At 35.5% G+C, this 21,748-nt stretch overlaps 1 long non-coding RNA gene across 1 annotated transcript in view; it reads left to right on the top strand.

The window, feature by feature from the left end:
- The window catches only part of LOC136750522 (uncharacterized), a 94,501-nt gene that overhangs the window by 29,116 nt on the left and 43,637 nt on the right, over positions 1-21,748 (top strand). The gene's annotated exons all lie outside the window — the stretch shown is intronic.

Here is a 21,748-nt window from a genome sequence, read left to right as displayed (position 1 = left end):
TCAACCACCTACCAACCTCCAAATACTCAATGCACTTTTTCAGAGTAACCACCTGTAGAATAATACATTTCAACTGTTATATAAATCTGCTGACATATGAAGCAGCAACGCTGTTGATGTGCAGTCAGCTGAAACTATTTAAATGTGCTTGTCCCATTCATTAAGAAGCATATTACCATTATGACACACCAGAGCAATGTCTTACTGTTATTGTTAATACTTGTAAACTGTTATTGTTAGTACTTGTTATTGTAAGCTGTAAACATTAATGTATGTAATTACAATTTCAAAACCATTTTTGGTAAAGTGTACACACCTTTTCCAGTCATAGAACCGAAAATGCACACATACAATACAGTATTTGTACTGTCTACTGGGGTCAGTTGTAGATCAAACTATTGCCTTCAATACTTTAAAGCAAAATGTGAATGATTTTCTAAAGTCATGAATAGGTTATAGTAATATATATATATATATATATATATATATATATATATATATATATATATATATATATATTGAAATTAAAAGAACTCCACATCCAGGATTTTACTTAAAACAGTTTCTCATTAAATGTTCAGATAACTCAAACTTTATTAAAATATTGCCTTGCTAAAAGCAATATTTTAACTATAATACTGCAATAATATTATTATTATTATTAATAATAATAATAATAATGAATCTACTTAATAGATGATATGCTTTTCCAGACCTAGCCAACAAGTTCAGAATAAAATTAGCAGGCGCATTACATCCATGCTTAATGAAACTTTAGTTAGAGTCACTGAAAACCCTTTACATGCATTAGATGAGTTAAAACGTTTTTTATCCATCAGCAATAGATAAAATGTCTTTGGAATGCCTGAGAGTATAAAAAATGGATGAGGGTTTGTTTCACAGGAATGCTAAGCTGTGGAAAAGCTGTAGGCTTTGTTTTGGAGCTGTCATACTGAAGGAGGTGAGGATGGATTAAAATTGCACCATGGGCCCTGAACAGAGGACCCCTGTAGGTAGAGCAAGCCTTTCAATCTTCTGATCAACAGACCTGAAACAAGAATGCAGGAGGCTTGCGTTCCCACGTTCTTTCACAGTTTCCTACTGCAGTTTGCCTCTGTTCAAACCCTGCCCTTACACTTCTATTATGCTATTGAAATAATGAATTATTTGGCCCGTTCACTTTGATATGCATAAGCAGATTTAATTAAAGAAAAATACAACAACTTTAAAGATCTTTTTTAATCCATTAGCTTTGATAAAGTGGTGTTGTGTTTTTATGCACATCCTGTTCTAAATTCAATGGCCCTGTAAAGAAAACTGGGTCATCTTGTTCCTATTCTCCTTTTATTAAACCATCAAACCTCTTCAATATAACTTTTACCAGATATCCACTGACTGTTATAGACAACTTGTTTTTGGTTCTTTTTAAAATAGGAATGATATAGGGTACAATTATGAAAAATTATAAGAATTGGTATTGGATATATGGTATATTTATATTTTATTCCTGGTAAAATAAGATTGTGTTAATATTCTGCTGACTGATTAATAGTAACAGTATTTTGTACATTAACACTTAAGCAATCTTCAAAAGGATTGACATGAAATACTGCAATGTGATGCAATTACACTAGTTCGGTTTACAGAAAAAAATGCTGAAGTAATTCATTGCTTAAAAGTGACTTCCTTAAAAACGGCTTGCATGTTCATAGTTATCCTTTAAATATCTCTGTGTTTCTCTTGTCACCTGATCATCATTATATGGTTTCACCTTTTGTACAGGTCACTGTGTCTAAAGCATCTCGATCTATGATGACTGTTGGAGTTTAGCCATGAGTGGTCTGTGAAATTCTTTTGATTTTACGCATTCTTTTCTGTGAAAAACATCAAAAATAACTTGTTTAGTGAAAAATGTTTGCTAAATTTTATATATATATATATATATATATATATATATATATATATATATATATGATGAAGAAGATGAGGGATTTTAGAACTGAAACCAAAATTATGATGTATATAATGTAAAGTGTTAATGTTGTTCATTATTGTAATATGCAGTATGCAAGCACAGTAGAGTAATCCCACATCTACAGTATGTGGTCCCATATGTATCCCACCTGCTTTACCAAATTTGTTAACTTACCTTCAGTCTCACTCTCTCTCTCATCACTACATCCATCCCTATGTGTGGTATTATGCTCACCTTCCTAACCTACAGAAAGACCATGATCTTCCACCTTTCCACAATCCTGTAAAAGTCTTAGGCTACATATTATCTGCTGACTATTATTTTCAAGCAATGCTGATTCTAACATGCAATACTGAAATCCAGTAGCCTCATAAGGCACACATTTGATAGATGGCACAGAAAGCTTATACGTATGCTGCATGACTAATGAACAGGTTAGCGTTCTGTAAAGGGAATAAATCCCATGTATCACGTGTGAGGAAGTCTGTGCCCACATGATGGCAGGGGTCATTGGGACTGCACAACAGATAAAACACTCTCATCCATTGTATCGGGGTCAATAAGCTTGGTGCCAGCAATTCATTATATGCATTTCCTCCATTGTGTGCTTGAGGACACCTAAGAAGACTGAGGAGATTGAGATTTACTGGATACAACTATATCTGGTTTGTAAGAATAATTGAAATAATAGAAAAGTGTTTTGTTTGTTTGGTTGAAAATGATTTATATGTAACAATATTAATAATATATTCATAGCTAAATTGCATTAAGTTTGTTATTATGTTTAGACTACATATCGTGGTGGTTTACAGATCAGATTGGGTGATGTGGTCAAACTGAAACCTTAATAATAATTATGTGAACTAAATCCCCTAGAGTCATTATCCTCCTCTGAACATGGTAGAGCATACCAAGGGGATGGCATTTAGGTGTTTGTCACTGTGCTGGTGGAGTCGTGGAGATTGGGAGCTCAGAGGTGTGCCTGAGACAGCAGTGCAGTTCCCAGTGGGGGCTCTGACTGCACAAGCTACATGCTTTCCATGGTTGTTTAATATGTCTGTCATTCAATGTGCAGGTCTTGTATCAATAGATTAATGCAGGAACCACAAAGTGCTAAAGTCTATATATAACCCTGTCAGACTGTCTTCTAATTTTCACTGTGTCAGCAGATGCAACACACCATTAGAAAGGCTATGAAAACAATAACATTATTTCTGGTTTAATATAGGAATGTAAATAACACTTATGGCAGTTCCTGCTTCTACACCAGCACCATGGTTAAATACGTTATGCTTCTAGAATCTGTGGAAAGTACACATTTTTTTCTTTGAATAAAACTACAATTATCACAACAAAAAGAAAACTCACATTTATAAGTCAAAGCTGTAGTTCTGACTCTCTCTTCTTTTATTCATTTTGTTTTTACGTATTAGTCTCCTTATCATATTAATCTATCCTTATTTAAGTCTACATCATTGACATATTTAAAAATGATTTATCTTTAACTAATATAATAGTACAAAGGTCAAAATGAAATCAATACTTCACCATATTTACAATGTATTGGCTGTTAGAGGGTGCTTCCTTCTACCTAATGCAGTGTTTTTAATTTGTGGTTTACAAAAGGTATTTTTTTATTTCAGTCCTTGGCAAATTATATTAATTTAAAGTAATTTTGCTTAGATTACATCCAATGCACAATTTATAATGATAATGTAAAAAACATGATCTGTGAATGTGCTTATAATTGTAGATAATATTTACACATTGAGAGTCAGTTTCTGTAATGTATTGGGGGTATATTTGTCTTAGAACAAGAATTTGTTAATGGGCTTGAGTATTTTCACCAAAGCACTGGAATCTTCATGGCCTGCTTTTAAGCACTAATGTATTCTTTTGAGGGAGAGGGCAGCCAAAGGTCATGAAAAATGCCCTTTTGGTAAAAAAAAATGTAAATGACACATTGCATCCAGTTTTATGCAATGGTATAGCAACCTATTAACATGTTCTTCTCTGAATGAAAACTGGAATTCCTTTTCATTTTAGTTTTGCCCTGGTATGTGTTTGGCAGGTGATTCCCAATAACGAAGGCCTGCAGTCGAAGCAAAAAAACAAGATGCAGAGTTACATGGGAGATTAAAAAATAAATCAAGATAAAAATTAAATAATTAAAGCATCTCGTATAATATTATAATTCAACAGTTTTGTAGGGTTTTATAAACAGATTTCTCAAACTCTATGATGTGATAAAGCTGTGATATAGGCAGCAAATATGTTTATTTCACTATTTGTTATGCCATTTAATGTTTCACTGAGTTTAAATATAATTTATATTAAATGCAGAAAAGTCTGCAGTTATATATAATTACACCAATACTGCCTTTCCTTTAGCTGTGAAAAAGCAAAGCTCTTTAGATTAAAAAAGCTGTTTTACCTTTATTTCTCCTTTTACTTGTTCTTTCTAAGTTCCTGGCTGTTATTATGCAAATTGTAGTTTACATAAAGTTTTGCATCAACTCAATTTAAATAATGAACAAACAAAAAGAGATTACTCTTGACTTAAAGTGACCCTACTAGTTAAAAATATGAAGATAAACCTCCAATTTGCATAATAACAGAAAAAAATCTCACGAGGTAAGAACACCACAGACATTCCTCAAACAGGGCAACAATTCTTAGAAAACCAGAAGCATCAAACGGCCGCAAAAGGATCAGAAACTAACCTCAAATGTTTATTTTTAATGTTTTGTTTGCTTTAAAAAAAAAACCGTTGTCTTCTCCTTATGCAAAGGGAAAATGCAAATATATGTTTTCAAGTAAAGACGAGTAACCCCTAAAACTTTTTTTTGTTTTATGTGCTTGAAAATGTAACTAACATAATTATTTGTAGCACCCGAGATACCAGTTAAATAATGAATTAAATGAAAAATAAAGAAAGTATGAAAACTTGTGACATTTGATGTATTCCAACTGTGTATTCCAGCAATTCCAATAGTGTGAAGTTAATTCAAGCGACCTTGGAAGGGACAACACTTGCAAAAAACTGTTAATTTAGTTTTATCTTTCCAAAGTAATAACAGGCAGGGTCCATTTCTGTATGACTTCTGGCTAGCTGCTAATGCATGGCCCATACTGTCAATCTGCCTCTGTTCTGGAAAAAGCCTTAGGTCAGCCACTACACTTGAATCTGTAGTCTGCTGAGTGATCTGTTGGGAGACTACCAGTGGATGGTGACTAATCTCTGAATGAACTGAACTTTAGCTGGAGGCAGACTATCGTAAAACTGGACTGATGGTTTGAAATCCCAGGAGAATGCAGGCTCCCACACATGGAGACTAATAAACTAATTTGGCACAAATAACGCCCATCCTCCCTGGGTTCTGTTAAATATCTGTAAATCTTTAATTTGACGTGTCAATAACGCTGCACGCTTTAGATTGAAGAGATGTACCTAGCCTGCCAGCCTTCACTTGGGATTTTTGGAACGGTGTACAGACCACACTGTTTCATGTCTTTTCTGTCTCTTTTCAAGCTGTGCATCATTGAAATTGACAGATTTACACAGGAAACCTGGCTCTGCGAGGTCTGCTTTGGTTGGTGGCAAACAGGAATATGAGGGAATTAACTTCTGGCCTGCTGACAATGGTTAAATCTGCCAAAGCAGAGCTGGGTAATTTGGTTTCTTTTATGTTGAGTTTGTGCCAGCACACTAGAGAGGATTAAGCACTTAAATTCTGCATGGAGAACTCTAGCCCCTTGACTCAAAGCCTATTATCTTCATAGCCCAGTGTTGCCTAGATGTGCCACTGTTTTAGATTTCACTGGCAAAGAGAAAGCATTTTAGATAAGTACATACTTGGGTCTAGTCACAAAGGGAATGCAGGAAATAACCTAAGAGTGTTTTGTTGGTATTGTTGTCTCTTTTTAAATACCATAATTTAAACAGTAAAATAATCTAACCAGTGAATGGATGTAAAATGCGATTGTCTTACATTCCACTAAATACATATTCCAAATTAAACAGTCCAGTCAATGTGTTGATGATGCAGCATGATTCCACTAGCACATTCCAAATGTCTGATCATTACTTTAGCTAGCTATTGCTTTTCAATAACCAAAGAAAGGTATCAGTAGACCAATTGTTTGTGTTAGGACTAATCTAACTTGGGTACCATGAGTAAATGTCAACAAATGACCACTTGTGACTGGTTTTCATGAACATGAATTGCCTAAGATGTTATGTAATCTTCTGAAACCGATGAAAGAAATCTGAAGTTCAGTTCAGATGTAAAATAATGATAATAATGTTTTAAATAACCATTCTGACTGCTGATTGAGAAGTATGTAACATCTTGTTGTAGGGTTGAGTAACATCTGGTGTTGGAAAGTTATGTTTCATATTATATATTGGCATGCGAGGAAATATGAAATAGTTACCATGTTTAAGTCACTCTGGATATCAGGAGGATATGTCACTTAAAACATTATAAAAGAATTTTGACAATTAGAAAACTTGAATGGCTAGCCAATTACCTGCAGTTTAGCCAATATAGCACATGTGGCAGGAGACTTAAGGGAACGCCAACAGCAAAGAACAAGGATGAACAGAATTAAATGACTGCAGAGGCATGGAACAGTATTCTTGCATAATTATGCAAGAAATGCAAGAACATATTAACATAAGAATAGAGTATAATGAAAAACATGCTGTTTTGGTCCATCATGGTTCACTTAAATCCCATAATCTATGTGATCCAAAAACAGCATCTAACTACAGTGTTTTTTATTCAATGGCTTGACTTAAGAAACTGCTCCAGGCATTAAGCACTGTGTGTAAAAACTTTTTCTTTTGTGTCAGCTTTCCACAGGATAAACTAGCTTTGAAGTAACTGCTAGAGTCAAGCTTATTTCTTTCAATAGTTTGAAGGCTTCAGTGTATATCTGCCTTCAGCTGTAGGGCTGAGTCTAAATGGATTTTGGTATCTCAATTTCTCACCATGAATCTTGCCTTCAGTCATGGAAAGAGACCTGTTACCTATCAAGTTGAGGATACTACCCAAAGGGGGTGGGGCCTATGTGGTTAACATGGGACCTCAGTGAACACATTTTGTTTAAAGAACAAAGCTGCCTATTGGTCACAGATCTGGTGCCTCCAGGTGGACTCCCAAAGCCACAAAGCCCTAGGATCTCTCCTGCCCTAACCAGCAGTCTAGGATCACAAAGACACAACTACACAGAGCCTACATAATCCCTGTTAGTTCCTGCACCCCCTTTCTCGTTCATGTATTATTAGTTGGATGCTATCTCTTTCCAGTAGAGCCTGGCATTGCCCTGCTGCTGGTTTATGTTGGGTTGAGGGGCAGATCTCTGTGTTCCAGTCCCCATGCAGTTTCGTTATCTCGGCAGGTCTGTTAGTCTGCTCCTGGTGCAGTTGTTCCAGGTACTGCAGACCCTGAGGTCCTGTTCCTGAAGTACCTGGCAGATGATGTGCACCTTATCCAGCAAAAAGAGGCTGGTTTACTGTGTAATTTTCACACAGAGGGCTACTTGAGTGATACAGTGGCCAATAGGCAGCATTGTTAAAAGCATTCACTGAGGTCCCATGGTAATGTCATAGGCCCCTCCCCCTTAGGGTAGTATCCTCTTTCTCAGATAACCAGGGTTGTATTGACAAACTAACCATATAATTCTCTGGACCCTGACCTAGATTCAATAAAATCTTCAACCCCCTTGTAAAGTACAATCCCAATACTTGATAGCTGGTTAGCAGTGAGTAAAAGACAGAAGCCTCTGGCAAACCTAATTCCACCAGCACCTGTTTGTAATTTGTGATTGGTGAGTGGGCTGATGTTTTGATTTACTCTGACTCTAGAATAGGACTTCTGTTCCTGAAATTAATATAGTATCCCTGATCAGATCTTACTACAGGATTCCATGACACCATTATAATTTCTGTGAAACTTAAATGTACAAAATTACTGAAGGAAATTGAAGAATTTGAAAAATAGTGGAGAAAATGCAGAAGTAACCAAATTAATATAATGAACTTCACTTACATGTATCACAATCCTAAGCACTCCTAATTATTACCATATCAAATGTTAAGAGACCAAACTTGGAGAGGTACAATTCATAAACCCTGAGCCTTTAGACCGTTACGTTTAAATTTGCTGTAGAAGATAAATTCCTTCATATGTTGCAAGAAACCAAATACCTGCAGTGTATACTGTCAATCAGAAGAAAACCAACACATCGTCTGCAAGTAATAAGAAAATGTATTACTGCATATAATACACATTTACACAAACTGTCTTTAAGCAGCAGTTTGTGCATACACATTTTCAAACACAAGCATACATTATGGTTCTAACAAAAGGCATTCCTCACGTGCTAAATGCATGAGTGATGTGGAGAAATTTGACACACGTTTCCTAAAGTTATGCTTGCTGTTTGTTCGATATGATTGAGAATTGCCCTTTGACATCGTTTGAAGATCTTAGAAATGTCACTCAGGAAACATTTCAAGGTATTGCATTTCAACGTGGAAATGATGCTTCTTAAATGTATCAAAGTGCACTTTCCAATTACTATAATGCTAAACTATTTCCTTGTCTTTGTTCATGTAAATTACGGCTAATTTCCTGGGGAAGATCCTTTTCTAAAGTTAACATGACTCTACCTCACAGACCAACGGATCATGCTCTATTCTGTGCGATACACATAGCCATTGCTGCTGATTGCAGGCACCGTAGGTCAGTAAAAAAGGGAGGCCTACAGAAAGGCCAAAAACATGAACTGTATATACCTTTGTAGCCACTTCCTCCAAACAAGATGCAATCATCGCCACAAACTGACATGAATTGATGCCAGATGACTTTCACTACTGATACTGTATGAATACATTCCTTTCGGCAAAAGCATAATCTAAAACACCCAGTTAAACTGCTAACATATTAAAATGCACTTTTATGGTTTATTGGCAGTGATAGAGCATCAGTATGCGCTTTAATCATTAAATGTTCTACTTGCAATGTTCTGAAACGTTTCCTTAAACTTTTCTAGATCATTAGCATAATGATTATTATAAGATACACAGCCTTGGGATAAGTTGAAGGAGCACACAGTCCCACAAATACTCGCTGGCAGGCTAGGAACAGCAGTGTATGTGGCTGCAGTGGACTGGGGACTGTGGTTCAATTCCCCACACCAATTGCTAGATCCTTCTGGTGTTACAGTGTCTTAGCCTGCTTTGTCCAGTTAGGGGCAATACATTAATTTAAAATGATGTATATTAAAATTTGAGTTAAAATGTCCGGGCAATGTATTTCAAACAATAAAGATTGACAGCTTCCATCCAAATCTCATTGACTTTGAAATGGTTTGCCACAGAAACTAAACAAACTGTAATTTCTAGACCTCTGTGTACATAAAACTGAATCCATGAATAAAATGAATACAAAATGCTTGTATGTGAAAAGAAAAATGCAACTTGCACTTAATAATGGACTGGATTATTATTATTTATTTATGTATTTATTTATTTATTTATTTATTTATTAGCAGACGCCCTTATCCAGGGTGACTTACAAAATATAAGCGCAATACAAAGTGCAAAAATACAGTGCAGTTCAAGGCATAAAACATTACAAATTCAAATTTACAAAATACAGTGCAATTCAAAGCATAACACATTTTACAAATTCCAATTTACACAAGTGAATACAATAAAGGAGGTCTTACATCCTGGATTGTAGAAGCTGAGTGCAGACAAGATCTTAGGTCACAGTCAAGGGCCACGGGAAAGGGAGCATTGGGGAAATCAAAATAATACGAGTACTAGTAACGCAATATAACCATAATGTTATGGATTATATAACCATAATGTTATGTATGTGTATGTATATATGTATTCATTTGTCCTTCCATCTGTCACACTAACAATGGTGATCAGTAAGATTAGTTGGGGACCAGTGAAGAGAATGACCCTCACACACATGTGCTTTTTACAGAGTGGAACAGGAAAGGACTAAATAAACATCTTATGTGACTAAGGACAAAAGAAAACCAATGCCTGTTTAAGAACATTTAAGGAGTAAGTGACCTGTATTTATGGCGCCATGTCGGCAAGATAAGTTACAGTCCATCAGGCTTCATGTGTTTCTTTAATTCAGCTGCATAAAACCTGGAGTTTAATTGGTGTTAAATTAGGTAATAACAAACTGAGGTGTAACCAAAAGCAGGAGGGACTGAAGTCAATGAAACTTTCGTAATAATGATAATTGCATTCCAGAAATGCTGACTAAGTTTCAATCATACCTTCAACCCACCAGCTGATTGCAAAATTACAAACCTGGTTCCTGATGGTGGCTTTTTATTTTCCTGAGACATTTCACTTCCAACCAACTTTTTAAACAAAATCGAACTGGTATCCTTTAAAATATTTTAATTGTTTTATGTAAAAAAAAAAAAAAAAACTCATGTACACTATGACTTAATTTATCAATTACATAAGTAATAAATCTTTTTTTTTTTTCAAAAAAAATGTTACAAAGATTATTTTATTTTGTGTGCTGGTGTCACCAAATTGAAAAGGTAAAACAGCCCTGAGATATTGTATGCCTTATTTATTGTTTTCAGTTGTTCTTCATATTACCTAATCCAAACAATAGGGTATCAGTTTACATACCTGTCAAGAGCAATGTTTATTTCAATTACATTCTGATTTCATTATTATATAATTAAACACTGGAAAATGTTGAAAAGGAAATACATATTAGGCCAAAACACATCACTAACAGGTGGAATTAGACATATTTTAGCACCTTCTGTTTCTCTGCATCCTGAAACTTAGACCAAGATTAATTCAGAGCTGTGACCGCCAATATAAATTGTAGCTATCATGTTGTGATAACACTTAATTTAATAGGTAACACTTTATAATAAGGTGGTGTGATTCCTAATGAATTCATATATGAATACCACAGGATTAAAACATCAATACCTCTTGAACATCATCTGAGTTCTGATGTTGAGCACATGAACCCTAACCCTAAAACCTAACACTAACCTTGTTATACATGTGATCGACATCAGAGCATGACATATTCCTGTGTTTACCCTGTGATACTCGTATATTAATAAGTAATACTTTTCAAACATCTCTTCACAAATTCCTCGGACAACCTTAACTTACTTTGCCTATATATTTTTTCTTCACCCACTATACAGAATCTCCACAACTGAGCTAAAATCCAAATCAATTACCCTTGGTTGTTGCTTTCTCATGTAAGAATGCAAAAAATGCTCCAAGTCTGGGTGCTTGAAGGCTCACAGTATCAGATGCCCTTGGTCTTTTACAACCCCCTGCATATTTTAGGTGATTAGAAATGTATTCGTTCAAAGGCAGCAGTCTCATTCTCACCACCTTGTAGCTAAATTTACAGGCTTTGCTGAAGATTCCTGTTTCATGTTCCAACAGTTCCAAGGAGGAACTTGAAACAATAAGATAAAAAAGTAACAGCTGAGCATTTTCCATTTTACAGGCAGACTTAGAAAGGTAACTGATACACAAAGCGAAATATTCAGTTTCATTGGGATAAATCAAGAAGCAGATCTTGTGTAAAACCTCCCATGTCTGAAGCTTATGGGCAGGGGCATACTTTAGCCCAGAGACTATAAACAACGGGTACAGAGGGTGCTGATACTGGGATGCAAAATAGTGGCAAAAGAACAACAGTCCAATTATGACCGCAGTGGCAGCAGCAAACTTACCTTCCACAATACTGATTGGACATTGCATTAGTGTAGCTCTTTTCTAATATTGTTTGTCTATTAAAAAAATGTCTTGGAAGTCACAATTAAGTGCAACCAAATATTAAAGAAAAGGTTATGCTTTACAATAATTTACCTGCAAGGATTTCTGATCACAAGAACATTCTACCGCTTTGCAATGGGTTAAATGTCAGGTGACTGCAGCCATTGATTGAATCTTGGAAGAAGTACTGTTGAAAGCTATATTAGCTCTAACATACTTAGGCTACATCTATAGTTATGGTAAATATGCATCCACCCGAAACAGTCTGTTTCCCATCCTGTGACATGCAAAGAAAGGTCAAAGGCTCAGTTGGTAATTAACCTCCCCTCCCCACATTGTAGAAGACGCATGTTATCATTGTACATTTTGTAGGTTAGTCAAGATCAAGTCTTTATTGTCTGATAGAAGAGTGGTTAATCCAGTCAGAGCAGATGTGGTATTTTGGCTGAACAAAAAGCATTAGTTAACAGGCACTTTTGCACATAGGAATAAAAGACAGTGGTAAGATCTGTGATGATGAAAGTGAAGATACAGATATTGCCCTTTTACTGTTCACCTTCAAATAGTCATACACATATTATAAATGGCATACAACAAACTCCCAAATAACAATATTGTAAAGATCATCCTTAGCTAAAATGTAGCTTAGTGACATAAAGCAAAACATACCTGTTTTCAGGAACTCCTAGTCTTCAGTTCAGTTAATCTTATTGAGATTCGGTTTATGCAAAGGTCTTAAAGGTCTCCTTGTCATTGACCCCTTAAAAAAGATATAGGTTTGTTTGTTCTTTTTAGTATGGAAATTTGTTATATCGTCAATTTAATTAGTGCTGATTTCCCTGCATACTCCGTGAGTTCAAGATACAGTGCTTATGAATAAAGCTATTTCTTGTTTAACAATTTACATAGTACAGAAAAACATACAAGAATATATATATATATATATATATATATATACATATATATATATGTGTGTATATATATATGTGTATATATGTGTGTGTATATATATATATATATATATATATGTGTATATATGTATATATATATGTATATATATATGTATATATATATATATATATATATATATATATATGTTTTTCTGTACTATGTAAATTGTTATAGATAGATAGATATAGATAGATTGATATAGATATACACTATATATATCGAAATATAATATGGAAAATCAGGTATAATTGAGGTATAATTTATGCAGTCACTACCTGTTGCAGACATGAGCGGAGACTTAAAACCAGCACATGAAAAACTTGAACCACATCAAAATGGCTGGACTCAAATAATTCCTTCTGTGATCATAAAAGTGGTACATTTCTGGATCTGTTTTTTTGCGATATTTAACAACAAAAATAACATGCCTCCCAGTCAGCCGGTATCTGGGCAACCCTGGCACAAAAAGGCTTGAATCTGAGGGCCATGGCCAGCTTCATGTCAAGTTCAAGCCTTGCATGCTGCCTGCCCAGCACGACGTTGACACAGCCTGGTGCGTCCCAGAGCAGGAGCTACCACTGCGGCTTTGTGCGCCATTTGAACCCTGAGGGGCTGTGAGAGACATCTCAATCAGCGGGGTATGCTTCTGCCTTTCCCTGGGTCTGCTTCACTGGCATTCGTGCTTGATGGATCAGACATCTGAGGACTCCTTTCATCTGGACAGCGGGGCTCCCGGGACCCCTCCATCGGCGCTGACAAAATCTGGAACCTAGATATGCACTCACTATTGTTCCTGGTGGCCCCTCATCAGCCCAATCCACTGTGTAGGTTAATAAAGCTTAAAAGCAGAAAGGACCGGTGAGCAGCTGATTGACAGTTTGAAGAATATGACTGTAGCGGCAAGTTTTTACACCTCATTTAATTCTAGTTACACAAAGAGGAAGGGAGCGATGAAGGTTTTGAAAACTGTTCCAAGTGCTTCAAACTAAGACATGCGATGGAATTTTGTTCACTCTGCTTGTATGGTGTGGGCATGGCTAACAGTTTCCCCTAAGGCCTAAGCAAACTTTCTTAAAAGATTAAAAACTGCTTTGGTCTCAAGACAGTAAAGCCCCAAACGGCTCAGACTTCTGAGGAAGAACATTGCAAACAGATAGTAAAATATTAGGCATTGTGGAATGGCACTGTGTACACCATCCATTAGCCACTTTCATGTGCAAGATTTAGATCCCCAATATACAAGCATATACAGGCAAAGATGTTTTTAAACATGCCTAAAGGTACAAAGACATTTTAAGAACTTTAAAAAATGTATTCTCAATGAAAACCTAACATCATTCATCTTCACTACAAGATAAGGTCTAGCTAATTTTATTTTGTTACCTGAATATTTAGGAAACTCCATTAATTTGCTTTCAGGAAGAGTGAAACTAAAGAGTGAAAACACCACCTTACATATCCTGTAATCTACATACATAGATTAAAGAAAGAAGTCGAGTAGCAGTGTAATTGTTTAAGTGAAAGTCTCTCCTGCTAAAGTTGCATATGAAATACTGGAATAGTTAACCAAATACACTTCCTTCTTTTGTTTAAAAACAGCATTGATGTTAATGAGCTGCACATGCATCTCCATCACCTCCATACAAAAGAAGTGACCAAGCAATATGAGTAACATGCATCATTTACTGTCTAACTAAATCATTTCAATCTTAGTGTTATTTTAACCCACATATATCATACTTAATAATAGTAATAAAATGTATGTATTTTTATTATTTTATTTTTTTCAACTCTCTTCAGGGCACTTTAAAGGAGACTTAATATTACATTCCACAGAATGCCTGTAGTTTATTCAGGGGACCTAAAGATATGCTACTCAAGACGGAGAACTATAGAGAGCAGCATTCAGCTTGTTTGGATCTTGGTCTGTGGGGACATACAAATCACAGAGAGATGAACCATGAACCGCACTCACTTCTGGGCAATTGCATTCTGCACTCCTTGTCAGCATGACTGGCACTTGAACCAGCAAATTAAAGATCCCTTGAGTCATTCTTAAACTCAGCTCATATAAACTACCTGCTTATAAGACCATATACTTTGTCCATTAACAAAACTGAAACATTAAAAAACTGAAACAAATACTTTTCTTGGCTCCAGCATGCCAACAATGTGTGACACATCTCATTCCATGTTAACAATATTATTTGCAGATTTGTGGCATCAGTACATACCCTAATAGGTATACTGTGGCTCCAAAAAGCTAAACACTTAATTGTTTTGGTTTGTTTGTTATTTACAGCAAGAAATAATGTAAAGCCATGAAAATATGTTTTTGTTCTGTTATTTATAACTTGGGAGAAAAATAAACATGATGTTTGAGTAAAAAGACCTTACCTTTCCTGCTATTTATTATTTCCATTAAACATTAAAGGCAGATACCAGTAAAGAATATTAATAGCCCATTCCATCTGGATTGATAGCTTTGAAATCCACTTTTTATCATTATCATCTTGTGTAAGAACAAATGCAATGATCTATATTGTGCCTTAATATCAGATCACCTTACCAGATCACCTTTAACATCTGTCTGCAAATAATTACCCAGGTCTTAAAATCCATTTACGCAGTCCAAGCGGATTTGAATTAAAGACTTCAGCACCTTTAATTGAATTGAAATTGACCTGCACTATGCTCTGAGAATCAAAATCTGATTTTTAAAATTATATTTTTTCATAAAATGTCTTTGGTCTGACATTCAGTGCTCAGGAACAAATTATATATTTTTTTTAATTTTAGGACTTCAAAGCAGAAGACTGCAATGTTTTTCTTCAGATAGATTGACAGATAGATGGATGGATAGATAGATGGATAGATAGATAGATGTGTGCACAATTATTATCCCATCTGGACATGCAATTTTATCCACAAGAGCAGAGACTAAATAACATTTTGTAACTAAAAGCAACCTGGACTGTGACCTGTTAGCAGATGGTACACACTTAAGGGCAGGGAAGACCTTTTCTGCTTAAGTTATAGTTCAGTTATCTGATTATGTGATATGTCTGATCCAGGAGAAAAAAAACAAGATATGGTTCAGTCTGTTGATCTCTGAAGACAGAAAGATAAGTTATTGGTGTGGTGCTCTGTTTTAAACACATTATACGATTCAAAGAGTTCTTAATTAGGTATTCATGTAAATTAATATTAAGGAATACAAGTTTGTAATGTTTGTATGATTAAAATTAATCCAGACTAAATGCAGAAATAATATGAATATGATTAAATGTAAATGCAAAGGCATTGTATTGAACATGCTACCCACCCCAGACACACATCTTTAAAGTGTTTTATTTCCACGTTTTCCAAGTTACTTTATATATTTATATTCTTGAATAATTGTCTGCCCCTTTTTCTGTTGAATTGAATTAAAACTATTACAAAATAATAATAATATATATTATTTGTTTTTGTTTTTCTTGTACTGTTGAAGTTTTATAGTGAGGTTACTTAATACTTTCAGAAAATTGTTTCACATTTCCACACAAGGATTTCTATATTGATAGATATATAAATCAATTCCTTCCCTGGCTGAATAGTTACAGAAGTTAAACACACCCTATTTCAACAAAGTTCTAGATAAGCTTCACCCAGAGCAAGTCAAAAGAGTTCAGGACTTGAAAGGACTCCAGTGGGATTATGGGAGTTTGGTCTCATACAAGAGCACTTTTAGTTGTTTAAGATCAAGATTTGTTACACAGTAACCTTGTCACCTGACTTTACATCTTTCAGAAGCCCATGTCAGGAGTCCTGCCATCACTCCTCCAAATTTGACAGGCCTTGCACAACCTTTGCTTTATGTTTGCTTTTCTCGTCAAACTCTGTGTCAGATGAAACGAAGCTGAGAGCAAGGAGAATGAGAGAGGTAAAAATGCTGGCAGGCACTAGAATGTAATGGAGTTTAAAAAAAAAATCCATTAAAAAGTAAATCCAGCTACCAGTGTTGAATTGAGATAGACATTGCAAAGCATTACCACAGCAGGGGTTTGGGCTTTTATACAGTAACCTATCTTGCCTCATTATTTTTTCATCAATTTTACAATCTATTCTTTTTCGTTTTTTTAAATGATCCATTCAAGCATGTACTGCCCCCGTAACTGTTTACCATGCTTTAATGTATAATTACACAGCAAAGGCATGTTTTGAACCCAAACAGTTTAGGGTATGCCTATTAAGTGCTTCAGCAAAAAATAATAAAAGTAGCTAGCTCTCAGAGTACCCAGTTTCCTAAAATCCAGGTCTCTTTATCATGTCTTCTGGCATTTCACTTTGCTGTGTATTTTAAAAATACGATTTCCTCAGTAAATTCAAAATTCAGTTAACAGCAACCAAGTTCAAGAGTTCAGACAGACAGCTTCTGTGAGGTAAAGACAGTATTAATGGGAATAAGTAAGGTTTATCCTAGTCAACTTATTGACCTACTTCCTTTGGTTGAGAGAACAGGTTTGCAAATAGGAGTTTTAACTTTAATTAATATGCAAGTTTTCAGTTTGAATCCAAACCATTTGTCATCCCACCGTACACACTTTAACATATTTATGTCCGGTTAGACATCATGGCTATGCCTCACAATTAGTAATAACCTCAAGATTTGTAAAATTAGTGTATGGGATATCCTCTTTTTCAACCCTAAAATTATATTTAAGTTGATGATGAAACAACAGCCAGTGATATAAATGTAATCAAGCAGCACAAACTAATTTTCCCTGAGTCATTTTCTAATGTCACCATAGATTCATTTTAATTGGAAACCACTTATTCTAATAATTCTCAAATTATTCAAACCACAAAACGAAAACTATTATTATTATATCTACTCATTTTTCTAATTCCCTATTTTGTATTAGGCATTTCAACATTTTCTACCTACACACTACATATTTGCTTTCTCTTTTGCCTTTGGCGGGAAACACCATTACAAGGTAATTTTGTTTACAGGGCTTTGGTAGTAAGTCCCCAATGAGAACCTATGCTGTCAGCTGAAATCCACTGCCTTTCTAGATGCCATACATGCATCTGCCTCTGTCAGCTCCCAATATGACCTTTTTTGTTAAAGAAAATGCTGTGTCAGTAAGTTTCCAAGGCACACACAGCAGACAGATTTTCTGGCATTGGACAACATCCCCAAGTATCCATTTAGACTATAATCTGTTTTTATACTGTCCAACAATAAAATAAAAAATCTATCTATATATATATATCTATATCTATATCTATATATATATATTCTATTCAATGATAAGTACAATGTACCAAAACAAAAAAAGAATCACAAATTTACTGATGCCCAAGTTCTCTAAGAGTACTACATTACATTCAACACAAAAGCATTTGCATTTAAGCTTATGCTCAGTTCACGCTAGCTCAACTCCTCTGTTGACAAACAGAGGAGCCATTATGGAGGAAAGAAAAAAGGAATAAAAAAACTCAAACAATTGAGGAATCTTCAAAATGTACCTGTCATGTCATGTTGTAATATCTGCTAAAACAAGTTTTCGCGTGTAAATTATACAAACCTAAGATAAACCTGGCAAAGAAAATGCATGGTTTAAACATGGAAAACCACCATACATTTCATCCAAATTTACTGTGTTAAACTTTTAAAAAGGCTGAAGATCTGCTGTTGCTGCATATATTTTATAATCTGAATACCATAGTATTCTCTTTTCTTTTCAATCACCAAATTTCATGTGACAGAATATCATAAAACGCTATAATAATTGCGTACTTATGTGTGTTTACATTGCTTTCAGATTGTTTGTTTTGCTTCGAACTGTAAGTCATCAAAGATATCTAAACAAAAGTATTTAAAATGAAAAAAAATATTTTAATGTTTTTATTCATATATTTACAATGAATTACTGAATTAAATAAGAAAATGAAATAATAAATGTATTCAAGAAACATGACTACAACCCACAATTTAAATATGTACCAGCTTTTTATAATTAACATGTTTTTTATTCCTTTCATAAAACTTGCCTCAGCTTATAGGGCCCCCTATAGCCATGTACTTGCCCTCCTCCAGTGTGAGATATATTCTGCTTATTAGCATTTTTGTGTGGGTGATAAAGCAAGTATTTAAACAACTGTTTACGTTTGTTTTGTCTTTTCGATTGTTTTAAAGCTTTAGTTCAGTCTCTTTTTCTCAGTTACCCACAACTATATCTACAGATTCTCCTCTTCTTGTGTTATTGGTGTCAAGCTGGTTCTTACAATGATTATCTCATGTTAAACGTCCTTTGTCCAAGCAAGTGTAAATCTTTATACAAATCACTGCTGTAACATCTTTTTTGCAAACCCATTATTCAAAATAGGCATTTTCAAATTCCACAAGGATTTGCATTATTAGAGTGTTTAATTGAATATGACCAGAGGATTTAGTACCTTGGAGGCCAAAGACAAAGTAAATGGATGGTTATTATAGGGGGGGGGAATCCATTAAAACTGAACAAAACTATGTGTATTGAATATTTCTGACACCATTAGCTTGTGATAAATGTCACGCCTATTTTTGAACACTCTGGGTTCATCATTCTAATTCAGTGGAAAGTTCTTAAACCTGTTAAACACGCTTTTGCAATACTGATGCTGAGATGAGCAAAGAATACTTTTTTTTTTTTTTTTTTTAATAAATAGCAGATCAAAATCTCCATACATGTAAGTGAAATCAATGGCAGACAAGTACCAGATGTAACTGTCTTTCATGTGAGAATGTATACTATCTTTATCTTACATCCTCCCTTGCTGTGCAAATATGTAACTGATTTATTTCGGCCTGCAGGAATCCTTATTTCATTCACAGCACTAGCACACACCTTCAGTTTGAAGAATGCAGGATCTTCACTATTACTCATTTCATCGATCAACTCTTTGATAGCTCTTATTACAGGTTTCTTTTGCATCTGTCATGTGTGAGGAATTTTGGTGGAGCTTTCTCAGGCTGCAGGAGGCAGAGGTGGTTTGTGATTTATGGAACAGCATCCTTAAGCAAAAAAATAAAAGTAATAGAAATAAGGCTGTGTTTTTCATTCTTTTTGAATGCTGCATACTAATTAAGTAGCACTGAAAAGAAAACGTTCCTGGCACTTATGTGACAAACACTTTCACTTTTCTCAAAACTTAATAAGAAACATGAATTGATGGGCATATAGTACACAGATGGAGCATTTGTGCCAAGTGCATTTATAGACCTTTCACACAGCCTGACTTAATGTGCTTATTATGTTGCCCTCTACATTGTGAGCTGTAATAGTTAGTGAAATAGGTAAACAATTGCACTGGTGTCCCAAGCCTATGGAGTGGGAATTTCTGAACAATAATCTACATTTGTCTCCCCAAACAGACGTCCAAATAAAAAATACATAAACACCAGATGCAGTCTGCTAGATCCCAGACTAAGTGATTCAAGAGTGTCAGCAAACGCTCACTTCCAGTGCTGCAGCCGTCCCTTTTAGAAGTCGTTATAAAAATACATGGAAGAGGAAAGCCTTGAGTATCCCAATCCCTTAAGAAACCAGTGTTAATGTGTACGATAAAACTATCAAGAGAGCGACAACTTGCAGTGTACTTAATGACAGCCCACAATAGCACCACAGAAAAGCGCAAAGTGCAAAGTCTGTGCTAGCAGTGGTAATTGTCTGTGTAAACTATCCAGTCACAGTAGCAAATGCCGAGCTGTCAATAAAACAGAAGACTGTCCGGGCTTGTGGTGAGCATCTATTATTCATGGTTATGCTGTGTTTACTCATTGTCAAGTGTACCAAACCACGTAATTGCAGAGGATTCACATTATTCTTAGGTGGTATTCTCTACTGTGTATTAAATTAAATAATCAAACTAAAGAAAAAGGCTGAAATGATAATCGAGAGAAACTCAAGCAGCTAAACACTTTGTATGCATTTCTATTCTACATTGGCAGAATCCAAAATGTTTTGAGGAGCAACTCTGTAAGGTGCAGTTCTTAACTGGTCTCAGAGCGAGTGCTGAGAAAACTCCATTGCATCATAAAGAAGGAATGATATGCCTTTGTCAGTGACTTACTCTCAGGAGGAAAAGAAAACAAGTTGAAACACACTCTGCATAAGTCATGAAAGGTATGCTTGCAAAGCAGGGCCAGCGCTACCTATAGGCAGACTAGGCAATTGCCTAGGGCCTCGGGCTTGGAGGCGGAGCCTCCATAACCGTAACATCCCTATACTCAAGTGTAATGGGGCTCATTCGTGTCATAATGAGATCATTACAAAGTGATGTAACCCCTTGGTAAAAGTAGTATAGCGTTAATCCTCCTGTGGTAGGAGTCCCAGCATGTTAGCGTAGAGGACTTAACACTCTGCTGCACTGGAGCTGCTGCACTGGAGCTGCGGCTCGAATCCCGTGCGGGGAGCCCTGACCTGCATTGTTTACACCAGTCCACCAATCAAGAGGGGGGCCTCCAACATAAATTTTGCCTAGGGCCTCCAAATGTCTAGAACTGGCCCTGTTGCAAAGACACTAAGTTCAAATAGCTATTCGCTTTAAATAGCTTTTAAAACAATAGATTAATGCTTCCCAAGTGAGTGAAGCAGTAAAGGCTGCCTCTCGGAGCACTGGTTGAACTCTTGAGTCTATGATCTGAGTCTGGGCTGTTTCATTAGCCAGGACTAGGGGGTTCCCAAGGGATGCACTGTTGGATCACCAACAGGTCTGGATGGTCTATTCCTCCCTCTGACACCTCAGCTCTGCTATTTACATGATGAGATTGTGATGTGAAAAACTGAAGAGCCATATTGTGGAGGGCACATGTATGTTCTATTAATTTCTACCATTTAGTTGTGATATATATTTGTGTGTTCTGTATATATTATGTGCTGTATATATAGATAGAGAGATTTCTCTTTTGGAGTATGTGGATTTACATACAGAATCACTCAAGCAGTACTTTTGGAATCAACCTATGGGAATCATAG

The sequence above is a fragment of the Amia ocellicauda genome, chromosome 1, assembly GCF_036373705.1.
Source record: "Amia ocellicauda isolate fAmiCal2 chromosome 1, fAmiCal2.hap1, whole genome shotgun sequence".
Classification (NCBI taxonomy): Eukaryota; Metazoa; Chordata; class Actinopteri; order Amiiformes; family Amiidae; genus Amia; species Amia ocellicauda.
The sequence above is the reverse complement of the archived record's forward strand: the minus strand, read 5'-3'. Positions and strand labels throughout refer to the sequence as shown.